We start from the raw sequence: 23,564 nt of genomic DNA, 5'->3' as shown, positions 1-23,564 counted from the left end.
TCCAATCGCGACATGGTGTCCGATCTCAATTCCAGCCAAAAATGTCAAATGGCGCTGCTTCCCTTCCGAGCTCTGCCATGCGCCCAAATAGTGGTTTACCCCCACATGTGGGGTATCAGCGTACTCAGGACAAATTGCACAATATCTTTTAGGGTGCTGTTACCCTTGGAAAAATAAGAATTGAGGGTGAAAAGATCATTTTTGTGGAAAAAATATGATTTTTTAATTGTACGGCTTTATGTTATAAACTTCTGTGAAGCCCTTGGGGGTTCAAAGTTCTCACCACACATCTAGATAAGTTCCTTATGGGGTCTAGTTTCCAAAATGGTGTCATTTGTGGGGGGTTTCCACTGTTTAGGTACATCAGGGGTTTTCCAATCGCGACATGGTGTCCGATCTCAATTCCAGCCAAAAACGTCAAATGGCGCTGCTTCCCTTCCGAGCTCTGCCATGCGCCCAAATAGTGGTTTACCCCCACATGTGGGGTATCAGCGTACTCAGGACAAATTGCACAATAACTTTTAGGGTGCTGTTACCCTTGGAAAAATAAGAATTGAGGGTGAAAAGATCATTTTTGTGGAAAAAATATGATTTTTTAATTGTACGGCTTTATGTTATAAACTTCTGTGAAGCCCTTGGGGGTTCAAAGTTCTCACCACATATCTAGATAAGTTCCTTGGGGGGTCTAGTTTCCAAAATGGGGTCACTTGTAGGGGGTTTCCACTGTTTAGGTACATCAGGGACTCTCCAAACGTGACATGGCGTCCGATCTGAATTCCAGCCAATTTTGCATTGAAAAAGTCAAACGGCGCTCCTTCCATTCTGAGCTCTGCCATGCGCCGAAACAGTCGTTCCCCCCCACAAATCAGGTATCAGCGTACTCAGGACAAATTGCACAATAACTTTTGCAGTCCAATTTCTCCTGTTACCCTTGGTAAAATAAAAAAAATTGAACCTGAAGTATTTTTTTTGTGAAAAAAAGTTAGATGTTCATTTCTTTTTAAATATTCAAAAAAATTCCTGTGATGCACCTAATGGGTTAATAAACTTCTTGAATGTGGTTTTGAGCACCTTAAGGGGTTCAGTTTTTAGAATGGTGTCACTTTTGGGTATTTTCTATCATATAGACCCCTCAAAGTGGCTTCAAATGTGATGTGGTCCTAAAAATAAAATGGTGTTGTAAAAATGAGAAATCGCTGGTCAACTTTTAACCCTTATAACTTCCTAACAAAAAAAATTTTGGTTCCAAAACTGTGCTGATGTAAAGTAAACATGTGGGAAATGTTAGTTATCAAGTTTTTTGTGTGCCGTATCTCTGTGATTTAAAGGCATAAAAATTCAAAGTTGGAAAATTGCAAAATTTTCAAAATTTTTGCCAAATTTCCATTTTTTTCACAAATAAACGCAAGTTATTTGAATGAAATTTTACCACTAACATGAAGTACAATATGTCACGAGAAAACAATGTCAGAATCACTGGGATCCATGGAAGCGTTCCAGAGTTATGACCTCATAAATGTACAGTGGTCAGAATTGTAAAAATTGGCCCGGTCATGAACGTGCAAACCACCCTTGGGGGTGAAGGGGTTAAACACCTTCTTCTCCACAGTATTCATGGTGGAAAATGAAATGCTAAGTGAAATGCCGAGAGACAAAGAAAACCCCATATTAAGGGTCACCAATCTAACCCAAGAAGAGGTGCGAAACCAGCTAAATAAGACTAAAATAGATAAATCTCTGGGTCTGGATGGCATACACCCACGAGTACTAAGAGAATTAAGTAATGTAATAGACCATTATTTCTTATATTTAAGATCTCTATAGCAATGGGGTCTCTTCCACAGGACTGGCGCATAGCAAATGTGGTACCAAACAGGGCTCTAAAAGAGAACCTGGAAATTATAGGCCAGTAAGTCTAACCTCTATTGTTGGTAAAATATTTGAAGGGTTTATGAGGGATGTTATTCTGGATTATCTCACTGAAAATAACTCTTTAACTCCATATCAGCATGGGTTTATGAGGAATCGCTCCTGTCAAACCAATCTAATCAGTTTTTATGAATAGATAAGCTATAGACTGGACCAAGGTGAGTCATTGGATGTGGTATATCTTGATTTTTCCAAAGCGTTTGATACCGTGCCACACGAGGTTGGTACACAAAATGAGAATGCTGGGTCTGGGGGAAAATGTGTGTAAATGGGTAAGTTACTGGCTTAGTGATAGAAAACAGAGGGTGGTTATAAATGGTATATTCTCTAACTGGGTCACTGTGACCAGTGGGGTACCGCAGGGGTCGGTGTTGCGACCTACTCTCTTCAACATATTTATTAATGATCTGGTAGAAGGTTTACACAGTAAAATATCGACAATTGCAGATGATACAAAACTATGTAAAGCAGTTAGTACGAGAGAAGATAGTACTCTGCTACAGATGGATCTGGATAAGTTGGAAACTTGGGCCGAAAGGTGGCAGATACGGTTTAACATTGATAAATGTAAGGTTATACACATGGGAAAAAGGAATCAATATCACCATTACACACTGAACGGGAAACCACTGGGTAAATCTGACATGGAGAAGGACTTGGGGATCCTAGTTAATGATAAACTTACCTGGAGCAGCCAGTGCCAGGCAGCGGCTGCCAAGGCAAACAGGATCATGGGGTGCATTAAAGGAGGTCTGGATACACATGATGAGAGCATTACTTTATACTGCTTCTGTACAAAGCCCTGGTTAGACCGCACATGGAGTACTTTGTACAGTTTTGGGCACTGGTGCTCAGGAAGGATATAATAGAACTAGAGCGAGTACAAAGGAGGGCAACAGAATTAATAAAGGGGATGGCGAACTACAATACCCATAGAGATTAGCAAAATTAGGATTATTTAGTCTAGAAAAAAGATGACTGAGGGGCAATCTAATAACCATGTATAAGTATATAAGGGGACAATACAAATATCTCTCCGAGGATCTATTTATACCAAGGAAGGTGACGGTCACAAGGGGGCATTCTCTGCGTCTGGAGGAGAGGAGGTTTTTTCGCCAACATAGAAGAGGATTCTTTACGGTTAGGGCAGTGAGAATCTGGAATTCCTTGTTAGAGGAGATGGTGATGGCGAACTCAGTAGAGGGGTTCAAGAGAGGCCTGGATGTCCTCCTGGAGCGTAACAATATTGTGTCTTACAGTTATTAGGATCTTTAGAAGGATGTAGGTCTGGGGATTTATTCTGACGGAATATAGGCTGAACTGGATGGACAAATGTCTTTTTTCGACCTTGCTAACTATGTTACTATGTTACTATGTAATCTGGTGTTGTATTTCTTTGTTTTAGCTCCTGAGACATGCACCTATTTTTTTACGGTGTGTAAATATCATTTTTTAGCGAAGTGGTTGTGGTTATTGGCTCTTTTTCATGGGAATTTTGTTTAGGACTATGCCCATTTAGCGAACAAGAAAAGACTTACATGATTTTCAGTGCTGGATAGGAGCAGGGACAAAACAGAAACAATTTCAGATTCAGGGTAATTGAGGCATTTAAACAAAAATTACATGTTGATGACAAGCAGCATGTTTTATGTCTCATTGGTAAATTCATGTCAATTGTCTCTTGAGAGAGGAAGAGAACTTGAACTCTAATGCCACCTATTGGAAGTAGCAATCCTAAAAGTCAATTCTCGCCACATGGCTTAGGACAAAAGCCAACCAGAATATCAATTAACACAGGTCTGCAAATTTAGTTATACTGGCACTAGCGTTCAAGTCCTCTGTCTTGAAAAGAGAATTTTCATGTCCTATAAGCCATCTAACTCTGGCATGTCAGGCATGTCACTCTCCATGAGGAGACACCTTACCAATAACATCCCTGTCAGAGGCCTCTCATACAGTCATATCAGATATTTTGCTTTAAATTGAGGAGGGACAACACCCTGAAATGCTGTGTCTGAAAATTGAGATTTTGGTTTGGCTTTTACCCCAACTCATGTGATAAGGCTCGTTATAGGGTCAATCTTAACTTTTAGGATTGCTACTTTCTATAGGCAGCACTTGACTTCAAGTCCTCTTCCTCTCTGAAGAGGTATTATACATATTTAATTTCCCAGTGGACCTTTGCATGGCCTATAAAACATCTTAGAGAAACCTCTGAAAGAATATATAGGGACCAAAAAAAAAATTTCAAAACCAAGAAAGAAAAAAGGGAGCCCTAAAAATAAACCTTTATTTAAATAATCCTAAAAAATAGAAAGCTAAATGCTGGGTGATAATGGGTACTGATTAATGACTAAATACAAGACACACAAAAATTAATAAAAAATTATTATCAAAGGAAGGGGGGAACCTCTCCCTAGTGAACCCTAATGTGTCCCTTGCTGACCGCGGAGGTTGGCACCCTAGTTGTTGACGATGTGGCGCCCCCGCTCAACGTCGGTAGCCCTAAAAAACCCTATATCACCCTAGCAAAACAAAAAAGGGGATACACAGAAAAACACACTCAAACAGATAAACCCGAAAAAAACCTTAATGGGTAGACATGAATATGTCCTTATACAAGGAAAGTGCTGAAGTGCTGTAGACTTATCTCGTAAACAAAAAAGTCTCAGAAAAATGGAAAAATGCAGCTATAGATAGCTTATCTCGTAATTAAAAATACATATGCTGCAAAAAAGAACCACAGTCCATGCAGTACATAAATCTTATCTCGTAGCAAAAAATACATCTACTGCAGAGGGACATATACCAGTAATATTGCCTAAAAAAAGTCTACAATAACAGGTTAAATAACCACCAGCATTAGCAGCAACACTTCCACCGTATATTTGAGAAAAAACACTTCATAAATAAAGGACCTATTAGTCCATCAAAAAGCACATTTCAGTCAGAATTAAATGATCTTCATGGCAAATCATGGCACTATAGATATACCATCAAGCACAATGGCCATCAATAGCCATAAAAAAACACAATGTAAATTGCAAAGTTGGTCTGACAATCAAATAACAAAATACTTATCAACCATTGATGTGCTGAGAACGCCCAACGCGTTTCCCCCTCCTAGTCATTGAGGGTTCATCAGGGGCGAAGACATAGGGGTCCCATCCCCCCACCGGCTGAACAAAATGCAGAGTGCGGCGTGAACTGTACCTGAAACGCCGTCATTTAAAGACTCCCGCGGCCAGTGAACACCATCATTTCCGGTCACATGGTTAGTGATGGATGCACAGGAAATGCATCAGAAAGGAGGCGGTTACTACGCCACATCACTCACTAATAATCAATGGAACGCTAAATGCGCTCCACACACAGGAACTACGTCAGAAAGATGGTGGTTACTTAGCAACATTGCCCGTGTACAGGATCATTTCCTGTCACATGATTAGTGATGAATACACAGGAAATGTATCAAAACGGAGGCGGTTACTACGCTACATTACTCAACTGCGCTCCACACACAAGAACTGCGTCAAAGAGGAGATGGTTACTAAGCAACCTGATTCCGGTCACATGATGCAAACTACAAACGCTTGCCAGACATCGGAAGTCCATCACTACAGGGGCAATCTTAATAACAATAGCTCCCAGTGAATTATCAACCCTCGAAAAATGCGTTCCTAAGGCTGATGCGATTCAGGCTGAAACGGCATATATATAAACAACAATAATATAAAAAATATATATATATACCAATGTAAAGCAAAAATAACCCAAATTGTGAAAAAAATAGAATAAATCACCAAAATCAACATTTTCATTAAAAAAAGAGATTGCCCTTCCACAGAACACTACCGTGTACCCCAAAAGGACCTAACAAATAATAAACATCAATATTTGGCAAAGTTACCAATACTCAAAAAATACATAACGCATAAAAAAGTACACTAGAGCCTGTCAGGAACCCAAATTACAAATAGCTCACAAAATTCAATTGCTCAGTTAGGCCACTAGGGCTCTGTGATTCCAACCAAAAAATCCAGCGTGTTTCACGCTGCAGAATCCTCCTATCCCAATCCCCCTGTCTAACAGCGGGTTGAACTCTCTCATTCACCCGAAATGAGATTTGTGTTTCATCACCCCCATGCATCAATTTAACATGTGGGCTAGTGGAGTATCCCTATCATGCCTGATGTCCCCCAGATGTTCACTAATGCGAACACGCAGTTCCCTCTTTGTTTTGCCTACATAGTCGAGAGGACAGGTACACGTACACAAATAAACAACACCTGTGGTCTTACAGTTTGCAAAACAATTCATGTTATATGTTCTTTTAGTATGTGCACTCGAAAAAACTTTTGATGGACTCACACACAGAAACTGCAATGACCACATCTAAACGTGCCAACAGATCTATTTTGTAACCAGGTGCCTTCCTTCTTCAGTGGATCAAGATGGCTTTTGACCACCTGATCCTTAATTGATCTCCCCCTTCTGTAGGTCACCGAGGGTTTCGGGGTAATCACATCACAGATATCACGATCCGATCTTAGGATCAACCAATATTTTCTCAAAATCTCCATCACTTTCCCTGATTGATCATCAAACGTACCAATGAGTCTTGTCAAATAGTTAGGGTTCCCCCTATCTACAGGGATCAACAGAGATGACCTCCTTGCTCGTTTAGCCACATTATAGGCTGGTTCTAGAACTTTCACGGGATACCCCCTATCTCTGAACCGACCCCATAAATCCCTTGATTGTGCCTCAAAATCCCCCCACTCAGAACAGTTCCTCCTAACACGTAAGAACTGTCCTCTGGGAATCCCCCGTTACAAAGGGGGGGGATGATGGCTCTCCCTTCTCAAAAGGCTGTTTGTGGAGGTGGGTTTGCGGTATAGAGATGTATGTAAGGTACCATTCCTGGAGATAGAAATAATAATATCCAAGAATGTAATACACTCACCCCCCACCTCATAGGTAAACACCAGCCCCATTTGGTTATCATTAAGGGATTCAACAAAGGAACCAAAGGATTCTCTACTGCCAGCCCAAAGGACGAGGATGTCATCAATATAACGTCCCTAAAATATAATCCTCGGGGACCAGACGACATCCTCGTCCCCAAAGACCGCCGTATCCTCCCACCAGCCCAGGAGCAAATTTGCATAAGTGGGGGCACAAGGGCTCCCCATCGCAGTGTCCCTGAGCTGGTGGAAATATTTGCCATTAAAAAGAAAATAATTGTGACGTAACACATAATCAAGCAATCCCAGTACAAACTTGTTATGCGATCCCAAATGAACTCCCCTACCCTTCAAAAAATACTCCACAGCTTTTAAACCTTCTGTATGTTTAATGCTGCTGTATAGAGCTTCCACGTCAATTGATGCTAATATGGTGCCCGGATCCACAGATACCCCTTCCAATTTATTCAGGAGATCCATTGCATCCCTCAAATAAGAGGGCAGGGTCAACACAAACGGTCTTAAAATTTTGTCCAAATACACACTCGAATTCTGACATAGAGCATCTATCCCAGAGACTATCGGTCTCCCCTTCAAAGGGCTGACGCCCTTGTGTATTTTGGGCAAAGCGTAGAATGTAGCTACCATAGGGCATTTAGGCAACAAAAAATCAAATTCATTCTTTGAGATAAGTCTAGAATCAAGGGCAGCCTTAAGAATTTTTGACAATCCAAGACTATACTCCTTAGTGGGATCAGATTTAAGTACCTCATACGTGAATTGGTCAGACAAAAGGGATAAGCACATATCAATATATCTATCCCTATCAAGGATCACAGTGTTACCCCCCTTATCAGAGGGCTTCACTATAATCTGATTGTTATTACTCAAACCCTCGAGTGCTTTCCTCTCGCAATACGGAAGGTTTGGTAGTGTATGGTCCACTCTTGGATCAATTCTCCGAATTTCATCCGAAACCAACTTTAAAAAAATATCAATACTCCCCCCATCATTCATAGGGGGCATCTTGGTACTTTTCGGTTTCAGATTAGAGAAGTGACCTTCACCCATCCCTCGTTGTCCCTCCTCTGCCAGATCCGCCAGCAGACGCACATCAGGGAGTTAATCAGTTGAAATGCCAAGCTGCACACACTTGGCCTTATCCTTTGATAATAATTTTTTATTAATTTTTTGTGTGTCTTATATTTAGTCATTAATCAGTACCCATTATCACCCAGCATTTAGCTTTCTATTTTTTAGGATTATTTAAATAAAGGTTTTAGGGCTCCCTTTTTTCTATAAAACATCTTACTCTGGCATGTCAGGCATGTCACTCTCCACACGAAGAGACAGTTACAGGCCTCTCATACAGCCAAATCAAACCTTATACAAGATGCCTCCCAGCTATTGGATGGGAGCCATCTTGTAGGTCAACATTAACACTAGGTGACTCTCAACTATAGGCTGAGGATATTTCACTATATGCATGTGCTGCCCCTTTAAGAGCAAGTGCAGAACACACGCACAACCCAGGAAGCAGATAACAAGCCGTGGACAATGGGGCGGTGATTACACCAAGGTCCCTGCATGGAGGGTGGAGGAAAACCATGCAGGGGAACCGGCAATTGTCGTACACTTATGCTTTGCACTGAGGAGAGGCAACACCCAGAAACACGTATCCGAAAATTGTGATTTTGGTTGGGCTTTTATGCTAAGTCATGCGGCAAGGCTCGAAGTCATGCGGCAAGGCTCGTTAAAGAGTCGATATTGACTCTTAGGATTGCTACTTCCAATAGGTGGCACTAGAGTTCAAGTCCTCTTCCACTTTGAGGCAGCAGTATGCCTGTTCATTGGTAAACTGAAATTCAGCCATAAAAGGGTATTGTATGATGGTTTAAAGTGTTTTTTGACCATCATAACCCAGTTACTGTATATAGAAAATGGCATAACGATAAGCTGACTGCCCTGGGTCCACTTCAGTAACTCTGATCAAGCTGTTATTACCAGATCATACCTTCCCATTACACCAGCAAACGTAGGGGAAAGGGAGAATTCCATGCAGTCCATAGAATACATAAATGCAACAGAGTTTATGTTCTATACTGATACCTATTAACATTTAAGAGAGCAGTTTTGGATGTTATCTATAGTAAATTAATGGGGTCTGCTAATTAATGAATGATACATGCATTTCAACAGGAGCAAAGCAAAAGAATGTCAGAAGATACAGTGAATAAGAAAAACTCAAGAAAGATAAAAACATCATTCAAGGGAATTGAGTCATGAATTTCAACAAGGTATCACAAAGACAAGGTTCATTATTGAAGCAAAATGTGATACTGGAAGATGGAAGTAAGGCATTTCAGCCTCAAGTACGGCACATATGCTGAAAATGTCAATAGCCATAAGTAATAAAACATAGATCGGGAAAAGATGGAAGGAATGTACAGAAGAACTCAATGGGAAAAACATCAACTAATACATAAAGGCAGCCATGGAATTGATAGTATGACATGGAAATCGTACAAGCAGCTAAAAAAAGACTGACCTGAAGTGTTCAACAAATAATGTCATTTCTGAGAAACCAGTAAGTCACTTCTCATGTAAATGGTAAAAATAGGGGGCCAACTAAGGCAAAACAAAATATGTTCTCACAATTTATTTCATTTAACCTTTTAAGTAAAATATTGTCAGCACAGACTAGAGTCCAATATGTATTCGAAAACACAAAAGGAATATAATTTCCTGATGTATAAATAAAATGCTCTAACTATGGCAGGTATTATACTTACAGAAGTGTAACAACCAAGGCATGATGATATGGTAGAAATAACGAGGCTACGGTAACAGGAAAAGGCTATGAAGACTTTAAAGTTTTCATATTGGCAAGAAATTGGAAAAGATCATTTTGCTAGTCATAGTAAATATTAACAAAAGACCATCCTAATCTTTTCCTAAATATTCTTTGAGTAGTGTGGCGACTGCCAAGAATATGGTTTAACGTGGAAGGAAAACAAGGAATTAGAAATGAGCAAATTGATACGATGTGAATGGTACTCGTGTTGAATGTTCGGGAAATCGCAGAACCTGGCAAATTTGAACAACTTGCCATTAATTTTAATGGGGGTTGAATACTTGTGATTGCACCGTTATTTCTTATATTTCTTAATTAAATCCTTTATTTCTTGGCTTACCGTTCCTGTAATATTCTACTTATTTACTAAGTACCCTATGTTATTTATATGCAATATTGCTTTTTACTTGCAGCAGAGTATATGTTCATTTTGTTTCTATCTTAGATTTAGTTTTTTTAATGGCCAGTGTGAACATGCTACTACACATTACTTGTCTACCAACTTATACTCTAGGTACCGTATATACTCGCGTATAAGCAGAGATTTTCAGCTTTTTTTGTGCTGAAAATGCCCCCCTTTGGCTTATACATGAGTCAATTGTCCAGAAAGCCGGCGGAGAAGGGGAGAGGCGGAGCAGCGGGTCACAGGAGGCAGGAGCTGGTGGCTGTAACTGTGCCTGCTGCTAAAGAGAAATGAATATTCATTTCTCTTATAGCAGTGCACAGCGACAGCCGCCGGCTTCCAGAAGACATCCTGCTCACCCACCAGAGTGCCCTCATAGTATCTCAGTGGTCCCGGCATCTTCGCAGCATCTCCTTGGTTCCAGCAGCTCTTCCTGCGCGATCACATGACGCCGCTCATTAAGGTAATGAATATGCATGTGTCCCCACTCCCATAGGCGTGAAGAGCATATTCATTATCTTAATGAGCGGTGCCACGTGATCGCGCCAGAAGAGCTGCTAGAAGCCGGCACCATGGAGATGGTGTGAAGACGCCAGGACCACCAAAACGCTGCAGGGCACGCTGGTGGGTGAGTAGGATAGGGGATAAGGAGCCATGCATACTAGGACCGGATGGGGGAGCCATACATAGCAGGACAGGGACTGGGAAGCTATGCATAGCAAGACAAGGCCCGGGGAGCCATGCATACAATGACAGGGACCACGGAGCCATGCATACAATGACAGGGACCAGGGTGCCATGCATACCAGGACAGCGATGGGGAGCCATGCATACAAGGACAGGGACGTGGGGAGTCATGCATACCTAGACAGGGATGAGGGGACAATGCATGTGTGGCTTATACTCGAGTCAATTAGCTTACCCAGTTGTTCGTGGCAAAATTAGATGCCTCAGCTTATACTCGAGTATATATGGTCATTTCTTTCGATTTTGCTTTAGGTTCTTGTATACAGTACAAGCTAGGGGTTGGCCTCCTTTTTTTGAGCTGGACATTACTTTTACATAGCTTCCCATGGTTGGGTCCCAGTTCTGCTCGGCACTTATTCATACTGACGTCACATGGTAAGGTTTCAATACTAGGGGATAGGACTCTTCCTGTAGCTTTGTTGCTTTGTCTTTATTGTCTGTTATTGTTCCAGCTTAATTCTAAAGTGCTGTGGAATATGATGGTTCCCTAGAAATAAGAATTATGACTATTATTATTATTATTATTATTATTATTATTAAGGACTAAAACCCCAGATTTTCCTAAATACAAAAGTTCTACTTTTAATTAAGTTAAATCAAATAAGTCACTTTAAAAGTGTTTTTTTTTTCTTTTCTGGAAAGCCCTGATCATCACCCCTTCTGCACTTTGAGTTTTTTGTTTGCTCACCTACCAGGCTCATGACTTCACGTCATATCTCTAGGCATTGTGATTAAGCTTTCACATCTTAGAAATATCAAATGAGCTATTTTCTTCTCACAGAAGACAAATATAGCATCAAGTGTGATTGGATAATCATATGTTAAGATGAAAAGCTTTTGCATAAAGGTTAAACTATACGAAGACAGCTGACAATTCGGCACATTATAAACTAGATTACAGGCCATTAAAATCACGTTATTTCTTTTCCATTTTGTGTTGTGTTACCAATAAACCTTTACTAGTACTACCGTATCTTTATTATTACAGCTCTATTAATGAGTAGACTCACTGACAAATTATGAAATTCTTAACTCTACATTGTAGAAATGCATTATAGGGAGGGCAAAGGGGTCTCCAACACTCAGGGATCTCACCGCCATCTTCAAATGCTTCCCAGACACCCTGGAAAGCTAGATATGAGTTTGATTATGGAAATTTGATGGTGTCCTTATAGACATCATCTTATGTATACTGTATGTTCTACTAGCGTAAGCCATGAACTATCAGATGTTAACACTGTCAAGAGAACCTTGTCCAATTTTCTGAATTAGACCTTTGCATTAAACTTGATCTTATACTGAACACTACTTGTGTAACAAGTCTTGGACTTCTGTCTTGATCTTATCTTCATCATTTTTTATTCTGCTGTGATCATAAACAATATATCCTTTATCTGGAAAGTAGATATGCAATATTTTGTCTGAACTCTAGATGTACAGTCCATGGATATTTGGACTCAGGAGTGAGCCTTCTCCCTCTCTTTTTGATGACACATGGTCAGTGATATTTGTTAAGGGACTGGCTGACTTCTTCAAGTAGCTAAGGCTGGTTTCACATTAGCGCTTTTTAAGCGCACGCACGGCCGGGGGTAGCTCCGCCCCCGAGCCGGCTCTCTGCCCGGCGTGCCCGCCCCTTGCTTGTAGCGCCGCCTCCTAACGCACAGCGGCGCCTGCGATCGGCGCACCCTATCTTTAGCATAGGGTGCGCAGATCGTGCGCAGGCCGTGCGCTAGTTGCGCTTTGACCTGCGCTGCGCACTTTTGACGGTGCGCCGTGCGCGCCAAAATTAAACTTTTTGGATTTTGGCGCGCACGGCGCACCGTCAAAAGTGCGCAGCGCAGGTCAAAGCGCAACTAGCGCACGGCCTGCGCACAATCTGCGCACCCTATGCTAAAGATAGGGTGCGCCGATCGCAGGCGCCGCTGTGCACTAGGAGGCGGCGCTACAAGCAAGGGGCGGGCACGCCGGGCAGAGAGCCGGCTCGGGGGCGGAGCTACCCCCGGCCGTGCGTGCGCTTAAAAAGCGCTAATGTGAAACCAGCCTAAGGAGGGGTTGCAAAGTGGGTTGTTTTAAAAGCTAATCCAGTTACCTTCTATGCCTTAACCAATACAAGAAAAGAGAAAAGGGTCAGCTTAACTATTAACTTTGGTCAATCAGCCAGTCCCCTTTCACACACAGCACTGCTCATATACCAGCACAGGAAATGCCCTCCAACATTGAACATGAACCAAAACTGTAGTTGCTGGGATAAGGGATTGGTGCTGACAGTGAGACATCAGTGATACGAAGCTGCATACTAGCTAGACAAGCACTTTAATAAAACTACATGTCAATATATACGGTACATTGTAGTTATATTCACACTATCACCATTAGAGAGCAACTCTTTAAAACAGTCATACTTCCTGTGACGCTAATTACTATACATGGACTTACTGTGCGGCAGGATATTCAAGAGGTACAGGGTCAGTACCAAGTGGGATTGTAATAGGCAGAGAGAAAAGACAAAAGCAGAGTCAGAAAAGAGTCTGTGGTCAGGGTATCAGGAAGGCAGCGGATCAAAACACGGGTAAGTCAAACGGATGGTCAGCAGGTAATTCCTGGGTCGTCAACGGAAATCAAGATAAACGAGCAAGGAGCAAACACACCTCTTGAGCAAAGCTACAACTGGCAATGGTATGGCCCACAGACCCAGCCAGATAGGACAGCTGAGCTGTTAATCACAAAATTCATATCTCAGCCTCAGATTTGGAGGCGGAGCTGTCACTCATAATCCTGAGAGCTCAGCCAGCCCTCGATCCAATATGGCTGTCATTCACAGTGTCCCTAGGACACCGTGAATGTTACAATCGTGACAATTCCCTTCCATTTGATTCCAGCTGTTTAGTCCCTTAGTTCCTTAGAAAAAATATAAACAATAAATTAAGCAAAAATCTAAAGATCAAGAGGTCCAAATATCCACTTAAAAGAAGGAGGCGGGTAATACTCATTGTTGTGGTGACTAGATGAATTAACTCCTTAAAGATGCAGCCAATTTCCAGTTTTGAGTTTGCAATTTCATCCCTCCTTTTTGACACAGCCAGAACTTTTTTATTTTCCTACTAACAGACATTTAGGGCTTGTTTTTTTGTAGGACAAGCTGTAGCTTTGATTGCTACCGTTCATTTTATTATATAGGGTAAGTGAAAATGGTGTAAAAAGTAATTCCACTATTATTTTTAGGGTTTTATTTTTACAGTGTTTATGAGTTTGTCTGGGCTTAAGCTGCAAGTCTGTAGTCACTCTATATGACTGCAGACTTGTGAATCCTCACATCGTGTACACTGTGCACTCACTGTGGGGATTCACCGATGCTAGCTCCAAAAGTGGGTGGTCATGTGAACATAAGTATGTGATTTTCATACTTCTAGCCACATTCTGACTAGATGTGTCCAACCCTCGCTTTATACACTTGTATTCAGGAAGGACAGATGTGCGCAATGTTAAGATTTACAAGTCTGCAATCATTTACAGTGACTGTAGGGTTGTAGTTTGAGACTGAACAACCCATTTAGATTGTGTAGTAGTCAAAATAACCCAAAATCATGAGTCTTGAGGTCAGTATGATTATGGAAATACCAAATATGTATAGAGGTGGGTTTTACTATTTTAGTGGCTTAAAAAAATTGAGAACTCTGCAAATAATAAAATCTAGAATCATAGAATCGTAGAGTTGGAAGGGACCTCCTGGGCCATCTGGTCCAACCCCCTGCTCAAAGCAGGATTCGCTAAATCATCCCAGTTAGATGTCTGTCCAGCCTCTGTTTGAAGACTTCCATTGAAGGAGAACTCACCACTTCTCGTGGCAGCCTGTTCCACTCATTGATCACTCTAACTGTCAAAAAGTTTTTTCTAATATCTAATCTGTGTCTCCTCCCATTCAGCTTCATCCCATTGCTTCTAGTCTTTCCTTGTGCAAATGAGAATAAAGTTGATCCTTCTACAATGTGACAGCCCTTTAGATATTTGTAGACAGCTATTAAGTCTCCTCTCAGTCTTCTCTTTTGCAAACTAAACATTCCCAAATCCTGCAACCTTTCCTCATAAGACAGGGTTTGCAGACCGGTCACCATTCTGGTCGCTCTTTTCTGAACTTGCTCCAGTTTGTTGATGTCTTTTTTAAAATGTGGTGCCCAAAATTGGACACAATATTCCAGATGAGGTCTGACCAAAGAGGAGTAGAGGGAAATAATGACTTCACGTGATCTAGACTGTATGCTTCTGTTAATACATCCTAGAATTGCATTTGCCTTTTTTGCTGCTGCATCACACTGTTGACTCATATTCAGTCTGTGATCTATTAGTATACCCAAGTCTTTTTCACATGTGCTGTCACTTAGCCCTATTCCTCCCATTCTATATATGCTTTTTTCATTTTTATTGCCCAGATGTAGTACTTTGCATTTCTCCCTGTTAAAAACCATTCTGTTAGTTGCTGCCCACTTCTCCAGTTTATTTAAATCTTTTTGAATCCTCTCTCTCTCTTCTCTAGTATTAGCTATCCCTCCTGGTTTTGTGCCACAATTTCCTGGGATGCAAATTTTTTAAAAACAGTCAATAGAATTGTGATGTTATTTGTGTGACGAGCTGGTGGCCTACACAGGAAAACCTAGATGGTGGACATCACTGCCATTAGCAATGCCAACTAACCAACGTTTTGATGTGGAGAGAGGGGAGCATTAGAAGTTTGAATAGAAAATTGGAGAGGAGTGCACTGTCACAGATTGCTGCTATTAGAGGGAGATGCCTAGTGTACAACACAACCTGCACCTGCCCTGTTTTCAGCTGGCTCAACTCATCAGCCTGCTCCACATAACCGCACCCATTCCATGTAATGCTACACCGTGGAGTGAGAAAGGGTTTAGAATACATGGATACTATTCAGAAAAACTGCATCCAAATACTAAGGCACTTAGATAGTATGAGTTGATTTCTCAGTATAACCTCTGAGACATTTCCTAAAATTTTGCAGTTGACAATTGGTTGATAGTCCCTTCCCAAAAATTCAACAAAAAAAAGTAATAGTACTAAGCGAACTATGTGATGGACTCCTTCCCTTCTTTACAGGTTTAACAGTAAGCTACAAACTGTGTAAAGTGATCAGAAAAAAAATCTAATTGTCCTTAAGTGACATTTTCAAATTGCACAAGAACAAATGAACCCTGTTCAATACATTTGCAAAAACCATTAAATTCTCTTTAACTGTAATCCTCTGTAGCTTGCTGATTCACAGGACGTTCACCTAAACGGTCCATTAATTCGTTAGCGACAAACTGATGACTTTAAAGCGCTAATGTATTTTACGCAATAAAAAAGATCCCCACAGATATTTTTCTTTAAATTCTGGTAGAGTTTGTCGTTCAAGGAATGTATTGTTATGATTTCCAGATGGATATACATAAGAAAAAAGTATATATACACATACTGTATTTTTGGACTATAAGACACTATTTATTAGGAGAAAATTTAGCTAAAAAGTGTGTACAGAGGCAGCTTCCTATCACAGATAGTTTCCTATAACTATGTAGTGACACAGATCTCTCTCCTCCAGCCCGATACTGATAAGTCTGATCGGTGCAGGGCACAAGAAGAAGCTGATAGGAGCTGCACATAAACTCTCATTTAGTTAAAAAACCTTTCAAATCACGTTGACTGGAAAGAGCTGACTGGAAAGAGCTTAAAACTGGTAATGTATACACATTGGTTAAAGTCAGTGTGAATAATTATATAGCAAAGCTGTGTGAGCTTATGTACCATAGTTGTGTGTATGTATATAGGACAGTACATTGTGTGTATGTTGAAAAACGGTGTGTGTCCATGAACTTGTAGCAGGACTGTGTGTGTGTTTGTAGCATGGATACAGAGGGTCTTACCCAATGGACAAATTTGTTTAGGTGGGAGTTTAATGGTAACTGGTCACCTTTTAGGGTTGTTTAACTCACAACTGAAGAATTAGGGATTGACAGATACTGCAGTACCCTCAAGGTGGGAGATCCCATTGTCTGAAACAAGTAGTAAAAGGACAGGAGTGGTAGTCTGTGCTGCTGAAGTGCAAATTAAGAAATCTAGAAAACGTAGTAATTAGTGATGAGCGAGTATACTCGTTGCTTGGATTTTCCCGAGCATGCTCCGGTGTCCTCCGAGTAGTTTGGCGTGCTCCGAGATTTAGTTTATGTCAACACAGCTGCATGATATGTGGCTGCTGGACAGCCTGAATACATGTGAGGAATGTCTGTTTGTTAGGGAATCCCCACATGTATTCAGGCTGTCTAGGAGCTGCAAATCATGCAGCTGCGTCGACACAAACTAAATCTCCGAGCATGCCAAAATACTCGGACACCCGAGCGTGCTCGGGAAAACTCGAGCAACGAGTATACTCGCTCATCACTAGTAATAAAGGATTGACCGTGTGTTTTTATTCTCAACATTTTTCAAAGTTGGACCAACGTCTTCATCAGGAGATCCACAATATATGGCTTTCAGGATGAAGAGGTTGGTTCATCTTGAAACTTGCATGGTCAATCCTGTACTGTGTCTTCTAGATTTCTTGATTTCCACATCAGTAGAACAGACTACCACTCCTTCATCCTACTACTTGCTTCAGACAGCAGGATCTCCCAACTTGACGGTCCTGTGTGTTTTCACACATGTAGCAGGACTATGTGTATGTGCAGCAGGGATCTCTGTGTTCGCACAGGTACCAGGAATGTGTATGTATGTAAAAGGGCCGTGTGTGTACGTAACAGTGCTGTACGTGTGTATGTAGCAGAGATCTGAATATGTATCAGAACTGAGGGTACATGTACTGTGCATGCAGTAGTTGAGTATATGAGTGTGCTGGAGATAGTGTATATAATGTGTGTGCTAAAAGCTATATGTGTATAAGACACATCTTGCAGTGAAACAACAGAAGTACTACCTCTATATTATAGCCTAGTGTATTAAAAATTGTACTACTGACACCTCCACTTCTTTACACCACCAGGCAAGTTTTAATTAGAAGAAAATATGCATTCCTCTAAATTTAAATTGCAACACCTAGAAGGAAAAGTCATGGAATAATGGAAAACACAGCATGAATAGACAGAAAAGTTACTGATATTCAAATGATATTCAATTCATGTTGTATCAAGCATGAGCACTATATGCAAAAATCCCCGTACAGGAACTTATCAAAAATGTTATTAATGGTTGCTTGAGGAATGTTTTGCCATGAGTAATGAACTTGGGTACGTAAATCATCAAAATGCACTGCCGACCAATGATGTCCAAGACGAATGTTATTAATGGTTGCTTGAGGAATGTTTTGCCATGAGTAATGAACTTGGGTATGTAAATCATCAAAATGCACTGCCGACCAATAATGTTCAAGACGTGTTCAATGGAAGACAAGTCCGGAGACAATGGCCATGATAGCACATTCGTGACATGTAGGCCATTCACAGTAACATGAGCAACCTTCTTAATTTTGTTCAATGTCGAGAAGTGTAGATTTTATATATACAGTCATGACCGAAAGTGTTGGCACTAGAGACTAGAGATGAGAGTACCTGTTAGGAAAACATTCGCCAATCTCAAAGTCAGCACGAACCTTGCACATTCGGATTCATGTTCGGATTCCAAAGCATTTTCCTCAAATTGATAAAATTCGGCCAAAGTTTGGTAAATGATCATGTTTCCACTAAGGTTATGTGCAGCACACAGCGGCTCTGATCGGCAGTAATATGGATCACTTGTACAGCAGTTACATCAGCTGATGCGATTGCTCTCCCCTGCAGCTGGTGACACACTGACAGGAGTGTGTAGTTATTCCTGCAGTGAGTAGCGCTGAGCAAGTTCCTCAGAGTTCATCAATTGATAAACCCCGGTGATCTCACTTACGACACCGTTGCGTGAGAAAGTTCTCACTCAGCAGAGGTGCCGTAATATTTGAATGATGCCTTCTCCCAACAATTTTAAGATCTCTCCACAGGTGTTCAATTGAATTTAGATCCGGACCCATTGCTGACCACTACAGAACTCTCCAGTGCTTTGTTTCCATACACATCAGGTTGCTTCTTGAAGTATGCTTGAGTTCATTGTCATGATGGAAAACCGATGACCTAGGATGCAAACCCAGCTTTCTGACACTGGGCACTATATTGTACCCCAAAATCCATTGGTAATCTTCAGATTTCATGATGCCTTGCACACAGTCAATGCCAGAAGCAGCAAAACAAACCTAAAATATCTTTGAACCTCCACTATATTTGACTATAGGTACTGTGTTCTTTCCCTTTTTCGATGAACAGTAGAATGATTTGTTTTACCAAAAAGCTCTATTCTGGTCTCATCTGTCAACAAGAAGGTATTCCAGAAAGATTTTGGCTTATTCACGTACATTTTGGCAAACTCACTTTTGTGAGCCTTGTGATAGCCTAAGTCTCTATTATCTCCATATGCAAATATAGTGATAACAGTGTAAATTTCAGACTCAGCCACTATCAGACCTGATATTGTCCCAGTATCAGGATATTGACCAGAACGGTCACTCAAGGGGGAAGGCCCAACCACCAGAAACAAGGAAGTGAAGAGACTTAAATGCAGTGTGCTGCTAAACCCATATGTTGAGAATAGCTCTTTAAAGCCAAAAGTGTGACTACCTCTATTATGGTTTACAGAGAAGACTAAAACATTTGACCATTAGTGATGAGGGAATGTGCTTGGATAAGGTCTTATCCAAACATGCTCTGATACTAACCGAGTGTCTTTGACGTGCCCAAAAAATATGTTCGAGTCTTTGCGGCTGCAAGTCTCACGGCTGTTCGACTGCCAAAACACATGCAGGGATTTCCTGTTTGTTAGGCAATCCCTGCATTTGTAGTGGCTATCTAACAGATGCTAGACATGCAGCAGTGGGAACTTGAACATATTTTTCAAGCACATCGGAGACACTCGGTTAGCAACCGAGCATGCTCAGGTAAGCCCTTATCCGAGCAGGTTCACTTCATCACTACTGAGTATTTTGCAACATCTATAAAGTCCAATACAGATAGCAACACACATGTGTAATAAGTTCCCCACTTTTATGTAGAAAGCTGAACAAAGAAAAGTCTAAAAATATGGTTGTGTCAGAAAAAGCTGAGACAGCAAAGAACAGCAACATAGGCCATACATCATTGATATTCATGAATAGGGACGCATGGTGGCTCAGCCTTTTGATGACGGATCTGTCATCATGATACACCATTATTCATTATGAAGCATTATGATCTGTCATGACATATATTTTCACCCAATCAGTTGTAATAATTCTTTCAGGTTTCAATCTATTTTTATTTGAAAGAACATGACATCAAGATGGCATCATGCTAGGCTACTCTGATTGTTAATAATCTTGTGAGTGTGTCTTTTTACAAGTGTAATGAAATATCTGTGCATTATTTTGAGATCCTCACTTTATGAATACATCTTTTTTTCTTATTTTTTGACTATGCAGTGAGTTAATCCAGTTAGTATGGCAGAGGCTGCACTTTCTTTTATCTTACTAACCCGTCAGTGTTTAACTGACAAATTGCCTATTAGACAACAGTCTGTCTTGTGAGTTCATCCTCAACCTCACCTATTTGGTTTCACCTACATTACCCTCCCCCCGTGTTCCACTCTGTTGTTTGGTGAGTGTATTTTGCATGATTGCAGTTTTCATTTATCCCGGTTTGTCTTCCCTTGTCTGTCTGGTAAATGTAATCCTATAGACTTTGACCTTACACTATCCTGAGTGGGGGAGGGGACAGATAAGGGTAAGTCAGGAGAATATCAAGGCACATGACTCCGGCATCTCCATTTTCCCATGTAATCTGGGGGACAGGGATAGACTACGGCGCCTCCTAGCGCAAGGGAAAGAGCCACTTTACCCAAGAAATCCTGCCACAGTTCCGTGACACATACCGCAAGTGGTTTAAGGAGAAACATAAATGTTTTGGAGTGACCTAGTCAAAGCCCAGACCTTAATCCAATTGAGAATCTGTGTTCAGACTTGAAGATTGCTGTTCACCAGAGGAAACCATCTAACTTGAAGGAGCAAGAAAAGTTTTGCCTTGAGGAATGAGCAAAAATCCCAGTGGCAAGATGTATAAAACCCAAAGTGACTTGCAGCTATAATTGCCGTAAAAGGAGGCTTTCCAAAGCATTGACCTTAGGGGGGTGAATAGTATTGCACACTGAAGTTCTCAGTTATTTTGTCGTATTTGTTGTTTGTTTCATAATAAAAATAAAACCAAGTATTCACAGTTGTAGGTGTGTTCTTTACATGAACTGATGCGGATCCACAAAAAACAATGAAATTCCAGGTTGTGAGGTAGCAAAACACAAAAAATGCCAAACGGGTGAATACTTTTGCAAGCATGGAGCATTAACTAACATGTGCATATAGCTTTAAATGGTATACCTGGTTGTCCAGCCCTGAAAAAATTTTTGCGAAAAGGTTAAGAATGCCATACATTAAACAGATTATTACCTACCTGACTGATCCTAGACGCTTCTGTGCACCCACTTCCACTATTTTCTCTACTTCCTGTTTCCTCTTGACATAGGCATGTGAACAATTCAGCCAATTACAGGCTGCAACAGTCAATACTGAGGTAACCACTGCCACCAGTGACTGACTGCAGCTATCACATGTCTGCGTTGGGAGGTAGCAAGAAGTAGAAAGATGTGGGAGGAAGATCAAGAAAGTGGTGGCATGTGAGCTGTGGCAATTGGTAAAGTATTTTTGTTATTTTATACTTTTGGACTATTGAGAAACAATTTTGAGAGGTCTGCACTACCTTTCTAAGATGATACATTTGGACCTTATATATCAAAATTACAGAAGACTTGACCTTTTTACCAACATCAACCAAATAGCGTATGTGCACACGGAGTATATTAGTGGCAGTTAAAAAATGACGAACTTTCAAATGGGAACCACTTCAGAAAATGCTCCTTTGTTCATGAGTTTTTGAAGGATGTTTAAAGAGTTTTGAAGAATTTTTTTCTCTGAAGTAGTTTTTGCAGTCTTCTGATTAGACAGTGTGCGTAGTTTGGGAGCATTTTCCTTCAGGAGGCGCTTCAAGTAAGTGACATATAGTTTATTTTCTCCCATCAAGCATTTTTCAAATCCAGAAGTGGGAAAAAAAAAACTTTCAAAAGACCGATCATAATAACAGAAAGTCCTTTTACAATAGAATTAATAGAAAGAGTTTTTCAAGCACTTTTTGAATGATGTTTTAGCCATTTTTGAGAGCAGACTTGCTCCAAAAGATAACTCTAAAACCTATGAACATGACCTTAGATTACAGCTTTCACATTTTCAAAGCAGCAATTTTAATTATCATTGGTTACTGTGGTAAATAAGGCCTTTTTTTAAAACTTTTGAAAAATTACATCTAATGTGTCAGATCCGTTCAAATAGTTACAATACTCGGTCCGTTCTGAAGTATTTCTAAAGAACAATGATTTGTTTGAACTCATTGATTTCGTTTACATAATTCTAATCCAGAATAAGTGTTAATTACTTATGTGAATAAGTGTCTCTACAAGAGGTACAGGTATAGCAATCACACCCAGACTCTAGTGCCTAAGGGGACCAAAGGTCCTCCTTCCATATAAGAAGTCAACAGTGTTATAAATGGGGCATAGTTAAAGGAAACCCCACTCCATTGGCTCTTTAACTCACTCTCTCCACATCCACTTCTGAGTCAGTGTCTGTTATTGTCTGGAGAGTTGACATCATGCAGATATATCACTGAGCTTAGCAAGTCGGCCTGAGTAGACGGCACAGCCGTTGACCTCAGTGATAGACTTCAGATTGTTGACAAGACGTCTGTACTCCAAATAATATCAGACATAAGAAGCAACAGTGAAAATTTAGCGCGAGACCTTGGAAAAGTCTCCCGTTCCCGACCTGTAACGCAATGTATGCATCATGGTGGGATCGCGTTCCTGCAGGTCGGGTGACCAGGGTCACTGAACTGTCTCCCGACTTGCAGGTACATGAGGACCTGTAGTTGACCGCGGGGGGGTGGATTTCCCCCCCGTGGCTACGATTGCTCTGGTGACCTCTGTCACCCCCCAGATCTGATTGAAGCTAGCATCCATGTGACGCTATCCATCTATCCATCCAATCAGATGTGGAGGGGTGGAGTGAAGTATGGCTGCCCTCACTCTTCAGCCTCATCCGGTCTGTGGAAGCTGAAGAGAGAGATCCCTGCCTGCTGCCCTGCCGCCGCCGACTGACGACCGCAATCTGCCGCCGCTGCTGCTGATCACCCCGCTGCCATCTGGTATTCGCTCCCCTGTGCTGCCTTCTGCTGTCTGATTCCACCCCCCGACCTCCGTTCCCTCCCGCCACCCCGGTAATCACCCCCCTGCCCCCATACCCCAATGATCACCCCTGCTGCTGCAGGCTCCTGCATCTCTTCAGCCCCCTCCTGCCCCCCCACGCCTGACAGCCCCCTCCTGCCCCTGGTGATCACCCCCCTGCCCCAGTGATCACCCCCCTGCTGCTGCCAGTTCCTGCATCTCCTCAGCCACCTCCTCCCCCTGCTCCTGACAGCCCCCTCCTTCCCCTGGTGATCACCCCCCTGCCTCGGTGATCACTCCCCCC

At 41.4% G+C, this 23,564-nt stretch overlaps 1 protein-coding gene across 3 annotated transcripts in view; it reads right to left on the bottom strand.

Annotated features, from left to right (window-relative positions):
- GABRB2 (gamma-aminobutyric acid type A receptor subunit beta2) overlaps positions 1-23,564 on the bottom strand; it is a 441,115-nt gene that overhangs the window by 296,693 nt on the left and 120,858 nt on the right. The gene's annotated exons all lie outside the window — the stretch shown is intronic.

The sequence above is a fragment of the Dendrobates tinctorius genome, unplaced genomic scaffold (assembly GCF_039654945.1).
Source record: "Dendrobates tinctorius isolate UK_male_01 unplaced genomic scaffold, ASM3965494v1 ptg000067l, whole genome shotgun sequence".
NCBI lineage: Eukaryota > Metazoa > Chordata > Amphibia > Anura > Dendrobatidae > Dendrobates > Dendrobates tinctorius.
This window is presented reverse-complemented; position numbering and strand designations above follow the sequence as displayed.